The sequence below is a fragment of the Gracilinanus agilis genome, chromosome 1 (genome assembly GCF_016433145.1).
Source record: "Gracilinanus agilis isolate LMUSP501 chromosome 1, AgileGrace, whole genome shotgun sequence".
Lineage (NCBI taxonomy): Eukaryota > Metazoa > Chordata > Mammalia > Didelphimorphia > Didelphidae > Gracilinanus > Gracilinanus agilis.
Window position 1 is genome coordinate 535,290,971 of NC_058130.1, and position 8,004 is coordinate 535,298,974.

Consider the following 8,004-nt stretch of genomic DNA (forward strand, 5'->3'; position numbering starts at 1 on the left):
TTCTCTGAGGATAGGACAGGTATACTTACACACCACTAGCTGCCAGTATCTACATCTCAATTTTAATTAGCACAGTAGTTCCTAGCCAATACCAGCTGTTATCTTTTCCCTTCTATCCTGTGCCTTAGATAAACTGTGCAAGAAAAGTTAACAAGTTTTAGATAAAAATAATCATGCAGAACTAATTTTATTTTTTTCTCAGAAGAGTGACAAATAAAATTTCTTACAATACCTCATTTTGCTCTCAAAAAAAAAAACAAAATAACAACAAAAAATTCTGCTCCTGGATTCCTATAGAGAGAGCAAAATATACTTTTTGATTCTATAGCATCTTGTTTTTTAAATATAAGAAGATTAAACCACTCTCCAAACATTAAGTAATTTTTCCAACATCCCTTGGAGAAAGTGCAGATATTATTATCCCCATTTTACAGCTGAGGAAACATTTCTCAGTTGAATTGCTTGGCCTTGGCCTTTATAAATCTAGGATTTATTTGTTGCCTGATTTATTGACTTGGACTCCTACTACTGACTGCTTCCAATCTGGAGCTGTCAATCTGCGTGGTGGTACTTGAAGGTATCCCGTGAGCTATTCTCTCAGGCCAGCCAAGGACTATTTAGTGGCTTCAGAATGTGCAGCTCTAACTGACATTCCAAAACTGCATAATAGACCTACTGCTTCTGCTCTGCCTCTGTCATTAGCTCAGAGAGGTCAGCTACAAACCAATTCCAACTTACATGCACCTGTCTATTTGTTCATCTTTTTTCCCTTTTCCCTGAAAAGAACAGGGGAGGGATGGTGTTTTGCAAAAACATTACCAGGATACCTCTCCCTTGTCTGCAATCAGAAATTATGTATTTTGTTGTGAAATAATGGATTTGGGGATGGGGCAGAGTAGGGAACTCTGGGAGAGGAAAAGTCCCACTACTCAGGGCAAGTCTTCCCATTTTCAACTATTCCCCTGCTCATAATAAAATTGGATGTGGGGTAGGACAAGCTTGGGGAGGATGAGCCTGGGGAGTGCATTCTATCTATACAATACCAAATTGGTCACTTTCCACTTCTACATTATTGCTTTAATTTGCTGAGAGAGTTTTTGTTTTGTTTTATTTTTCAGCAATGATGAGAAGTTGAGGAGCAGTTAGAAATTGATGTTTGATATACTTTGATGCAGATAGAATATTATTGATATCAATTTCATTATCTAAAGATAATGAATATACATTAGATAACATAATCTATCTTTATTTCGTGGCTGTTATTTAGTCTTTTTTTTTTTGGCTGACTCTTTGAGATCCCATTTAGAGTTTTCTTGGCAAAGATACAGGCATGGTTTGCCATTTCCTTCTCCCGCTCATTTTCCAGATGAAGAAACAGAGGCAGAAAGGGTTGAGTTCCTTGCCTAGGATTAAACAGCTAATAGGTGTTGAAGCTTAATTGGAACTCAGGTCTTCTTGATCCCAGGTCCCATGCTCTATTCAATACATCAGATACATGCACACCCACCCACATCCACACACCCACATCCACACACTGATTTATTATATATGAATATGATAGATAGACACTATGAATAGGTAACAAACAACCAAGAAATAAATGGGAGACACTTGGCAGGTATGCGTTAGGAAATTACAAAACTTCCTTAACAAAATCAAAATTCTTCTAGAACAAAGGCCCACCTTTTTAATAACAATATTTTGCCTTTGTTGTTGAATGCTTTTAAGTCATGCAATAATTTTGTTTTTTTAACCCTTTACCTTTGGTCTTAGAGTCAATCTTGAGTATTGGCTCCAAGGCAGAAAAGTGGTAAGGGCTAGGCAAAGATTATTAAGTGACTTGCCCAGGATCACCCAGCTAGAAAAGATGTGAGGCCAGATTTGAAACATGATTTTCTTTCTCTAGGGTTGGCTCTCACTCTACTGAGCCACCCAGCTGATCCTAGCAGTAGTCTTTCAAATTTTTAAAAACAACAGCAATGAATAAAGAGCCATAGGAAGGCATGAAGTATGAAACTAAAAGAAGAAAAAGGGCAAAAGATATCATCGAAGAAATGTATGACTCCAAACCAAATGGGTTTAGCAGTGAATTTATTATCAGTGGAGAGACCATGCACTCTATTGGCATCTTTATGATGTCAGGAGCAAGAAAATAATTTTCTGGGACAAGAGTTGCCTAGAGTAGGCAGGCAAGAGTCTGTGTCTTTATATCTCTCAATCTGTATCTTTGATAGAAATCATTACGTAGAAAACTACCTAGATCAATTTGAATATTATTTATCCTGGTTATGCCAATGGGCTGCTATTCATGAAGCACTATGTTTCCTAAAGAATCTAAATTGTGGGTGACTCAAAAGATGATGTTGAAATGCATAGTGGGTGGCACTTAATTGGCATCAATAATGAGTTGTGCATAGGAAGTGGCATAAAAGACATCATTAAGGGCAGAAATGTCGGCAAAGCATATACTTTTGCTCCTGGAGCAGGTTGCACAAACTGTGCCCAGGGCATGAGGCAAAATGCTGATATCCTTAAATGATATTGGTAGAATGAGGGTTGTGATTGGAAGAAAGTAACAGGTCAGGAGGAGCTTTACCTGGTGTGTGGTGATGGAGGTGGAAACATAGCCATTTGCTCGTGATATAAACTAATTATTCTTGTTACTTAGGTGCCACGCTCCTTCCAGGTTGGTGAAGGAATACAAGGCTGTCAGCCTCCTCTGTATTTTGGCACACTAGGGAAAAAGATCTAGTATCCTGACCCTCACTGTAGTTCTGCTGAAAAAATAAGTGGGCAAAATTGAGGCATGATAAATTGACAGGCTGAGTGCAGTACTGGTGCTCACCCAGTATCCAAAAGGGCTAGCCAGTGGCCTTCAATGTATTGAGAAGAGCTTCTATGGAGTATTATTGGAACAACGTTTGCAAGATTTGTCCACAGTGAGAAGGTATGACCCAGAGCTGGCTTCTATTAGCTCTGAGTAATTGTTTAATTTTTAGTGTCAGTCTTTACACCTCAAAAATCAACAAATGATACAAATCAGGGCATGTTTTATTGTTTTATTAATTATCTAGACTTACAAATTGTACAAGACTTGTACAAGACTTACAAAGATTCATCTTAAAAGTGTATCATGCATACATTTTCCCCCAGAGAGCCAGTGGTTAAAACATTAACCAAAACACTTCTGATAAGGAGGAACTGCTTTTTATATACTAGAAGGAGTACCCAAATGGCAGAGCACATGGATTCATTAAAAATAAAAAAACAAAAAAACCCCAAAGTTTAACTGTCCACATGATAAGAAACAAAAATAAGCATTTGGCCATTTAGCATATGTAGACCTCTTCGATGATCTGTTCTACTGTAACACTAACAAAGTCAAAGGGATATAGTAGAGCTGGAAGATTTTATTTCACATATGAAATACAAAGCCATAGTTATAACCCATCATATTTTTAGTAGTCCTTACCTTCCATCTTAGAATCAATTCTGTGTATTGATTCCAAGACAGAAGAGTGGTTAAGCGGTAGACAATGGGGGTTAAGTGACTTGCTGAGGGTCACAAAGCTAGCAAGTGTTGAATATGAAAAAATATGAAGGCCATATTTTTAAAATCTCAAAACATAGATCTGCATTGGCAAATGAAAGGCAGTCCATTTCCATCATTTGGGAGAGAAGTAATAAGTCATGCATTTTAGGAAACAGTATCAGTTCCACTGTTACTTAGCATCATCATGACTGAACAAAAGATAGGGAGAGAGATGGTACTTGTTACTTCATGTAATAGGGGTATTTGGGAGATGGGATTAGATGGGATTAAATGGATTGCTTTGGGTCAGCATCAAGGTTTCTACACTGTGGGTGAAAGGGCCTAACAGACAGCCTTGACCAATTCAGAGCCTGGTCTGGGACCAGCACACAGATAACCAAAGTCACAGTAAATGGGAAGTATTTTAATTCCAAAGGGAGAAGTTAAGAGGAAAAGGGAAAAATCTCCCACACTAATTTTACTAGCCAAGTACCCCAGAATCTAAAGACTTCTCACAAAGAGTCTTCAGCGATTTGATTTTCTACTCTTATCTCCCTTTCCTAGTTATCTGTAAACCCAGTCCCTGTTCTAGATATCCTGCACTAAAACCCTCTCTTGGTTGTTAATAGAGATGCTGGTCTATAACAGGTCAGGCAGAGACCCAGGGAAAGGTCCCAATTCCCACTGGACTCAGACCTCTGCTTACTGACAACTGAATGTTGATACAGGCTGGTAACAGACTTTTAGGATCTTCTAGGGCACACAGCCCAAGGACAGCAACACAGGCAGCAGTAAGGATAGGATCAAACCCTCGGGACTTGGCATCCACTCCCTCTAGGTTCACATTGAGAGAGAGAAAGACAGACCCAACAGTCTCTGAGTTTCAGCTTAACTCTTCCCTGGTCTCATGCATCTGTCCTTTAAACTTATCTCCTAAACTTACCTCTTGCTTATAACATTCATCAGTGTAGAGAACTCTAGGATGAGGAACAAGGTAGGTCAAAATGTTATTGGCACCTGAGAGTACTGGAGTGTTCTATACCCTATGCTATGCTGCTTCTCTGAATAATAATAATAATATGTTATATTATTATTAATAAATTAACTAGGTTTACAGCTGATATCTACTTTTTGTTGTTCAGTTCTTTTTCAGTCATGTCCGACACTTTGTGCTGTCAAAGATACCAGACTGGTTTTCTATTTCCTTCCAGCTTATTTTACAGAAGAGCAAACTGAGACAAACAGGATTAAGTGACTTGCCAAGGTTACAGCTATAGTAAGTGTCCAAGGCCAGCTTTAAATTCAAGACAAGTCTTCCTGACCTCTATTCACTGGGGTGCTCCTGACACTTACCTAGTGGTTTGTTATTTGAAGGTACTAAACTAACAAGGTTGGGTAGAAATAAATATCGACATGGATTCCTGGGAAGATAAAATTCAAAGCACAGTATGACATGCTAGGTCTTCATAAGGGAAGTGTTTCCAAGCCATACTGCATTTTTTATTTGCTTATTTATTGCCATTTAGCCCTTTTTCAGTCATGTCTGACTCTTTGTGACCCATTTTTTGTTGTTGTTGGTTTGTCAAAGATGCTGCAGTGGTTTTCTATTTTCTTCTCCACTTCATTTTACAGATGAGGAAAATGACGCAAACAGGTTGTGTGACTTGCTCAGTCAAACAGCTAGTAAGTGTCTAAGGTCATATTTGAACTCAGGAAGTGGAGTCTCTCTGATTCCAGGCCCAGCACTTTATCCATTGAAAAATGTAGATACATTGTTTAGTTCAAGATAGTTTTTCTTTTTTTTCTTCTATTTGTTCTTTGTCTATCTTAAGCTAGAGAAGATGTTAAAGACAAGAAGTAAAGCTTTCTTTTCAGAAAAATTCTGATGAAACAAATGTCACAGAATCAAGGCATAATGGGAGATTGAAGTAGTTCTCCTGTTGAGACATCACCACTCACTAAGTACAACATGTTCTAGTCCATGCCTTGCCAATGTGTTTATTTGCTCTCATACAGATGCAACTGGAAAGAGGAAAATTAGATTACCCAAATGCAAAGTAAGGGAAGAACTCTTTTGTTTAGTTGTAGCAAAAGAGCCCATTGGGGTCTCTGTGGAAACTGACAAGAACATGGCACACACCTGGTACGATGCTCCTTGGGAAGGGGGATGTCATGCTGGGAGGGAAGACCTAGCCCCATACTCATATAGGAACTGAAAGCCATCTGCTCTCTGCAGGAACACTAGGAAGAGTTTTGTTTTGTTTTTCTTTCCATTGCTAAGATTCTGTTTAGAACATAATGAAATAAGATTATGCCCATATGAAAAAGTACTTATATTGTATATCTGCTATGTATGACCATAAATGGGTTAGTTAATGTCCATTGGGGATCAGTAAGTTAGTAGGCTGGACCTGTGTTCACATTTATGTTCTTATTTAGACTCCTTCAATAGCTGTGACTTCTGTCAAATTTAGGACCTCTCACTAAAAGAAAAGGTGTTTTAGATAATCAAAGTTATAAAATAGATTTGTATTTATGTAGCATTCTGATTGTTTTTTTTAAATAGTCTTTCAATGTCCCAAAAGACACTAATGAAGACTTCACTGCTTAGCGGTCATACACACTGCAAATATGGTAAAGGAACATTTTAACCATATCTATAACATGCACATCCACACATCTTGTAAATCTTTTGTTTAAAGGCCTGAAAATTTATATCATTATGGATTACATTTTTGATATCCTCCATTTTCCTCTAGTAACCATTCCCTTCTCTCCACTTCATTTGATGTCAAAAACACTAAATTCCCACAAAAATACAGATTCTATTCAAACCTAAATGAAAAAGGAATAGAAAAGAGAAACAGAATATTTCAAATATTATTTCATAGACTTATAAAAAATTACACCTAAAAGGGGCCTTAGAGATTATGTAGTCCATCCTTCTTATTTTGCAAATGAGGAAATGTTACATCCATTGCTTGATTCTCATGAGACCTACTGCCTCATTTCTTTAAGGCCCTGGCACAATTGGCATATGAATCAAATGCTTATACTAGTGACTGTAGCAGCTATAAATGACATACAGAGAAAGCTACTAAGAAGACTACTGGCATTAGAAAACATCTGCTATGTATTCTAGTTTTTGTTAGTGGAATCATGGATGTTTAGAGCTAGACAGTTAATGACCCAGCATATTTCTTCAGGAAATTAAACCTGGAGCTCTATTTGGGGACACCTCACTTAAGAAGTGACTTAAGAAAGCGAATAGATTAAAATGTAATTCTTAAAAAGAACACTTGGCTTCTGAAAATCCTGAGATTCAGACCCTAAAATAAGACACAACATTCTTAGTCATGATGAAGATGTTATACTTCACCCCAAGATGCCAAAAGATAGCTTTGCACACCAATAGTTATTGTTGTTGAATTGCAATGATGGGAGGAGAGAAGCTTCCAGAAAGCACAACATGGTCTTAGACAAGAAGGAAAGAATAAGGAAAGGGATATCATTTGTATTTTTTTTTCTTCTGAAGCAGAAGGGAATAAAAGCCCTCTTAAATGAGAATATAGCCAGTACAATTGTATATAGCCCCCAGAGGAACTTTTAGTATTCGTTTTCATCTTAAGATTCTGGAATTGTTAGCATTTTAATTTCCTTTAATATATCCTTGAAGATATTTAGGTATTAAATAAGGTAATATTTGTGCATGGAAAGTATAGAAAATATTAAAAGAAAATCTTATTGTCTTTTACTCAAACCATAGACTTCTTTTTACTTTAACTTATAATAGTACTCAACACCCCAAAAGTGAAGGGTTTGGATGAAAACAAACCCAAACCAACTCCTTTACTTAGAGCAGTTCCTGGTATATAATAGGTGCTTAACAAATTCTCATTGACTTATGTATTCCCTAGTTAAAATCAGAAACACCAATCATTCTAGATGCATCTGTCCAACCCTGGAAGGAATATTATTAAATTGAACTAAGAGTTCACTACATGATTTTTTTAAAAAACAAGTGACCTCTGGTAGTGGCAAGAAAGTGTGGAGTATTTTCCTTTCAACAACAACAAAGATTATCAAGTACCTTCTATTGAAAAGTATTTTTAGATGCTGGGATATTCTGGAATACTCAAATTGATGTAATCAATCAGGGATTTCCTTCCGGTGATGGTTATCCCAATCTTGCCCTATTTCCACTGTAATTTTTGTTCTTGTCAAACCATAAAATCACCAGAGAGTGGTAGGCACATAAAATGTAGATTTTCCTTGATTTTTCCTAACATCTCAACAGAACCAGTGCATCACTGTGATTGTCCCTCTGTCACCCTTCCCCTCATCACCTGGTCAATCTGTCTACTTTTCATTTTATATATGTTTTACAACTCTTTGGAGTTTTGCACTGTGCACTGGTTATGTGTTGCAGCAAAATCACACCCACCAAGTGCTTGTCTATTGCCCTCTGTATA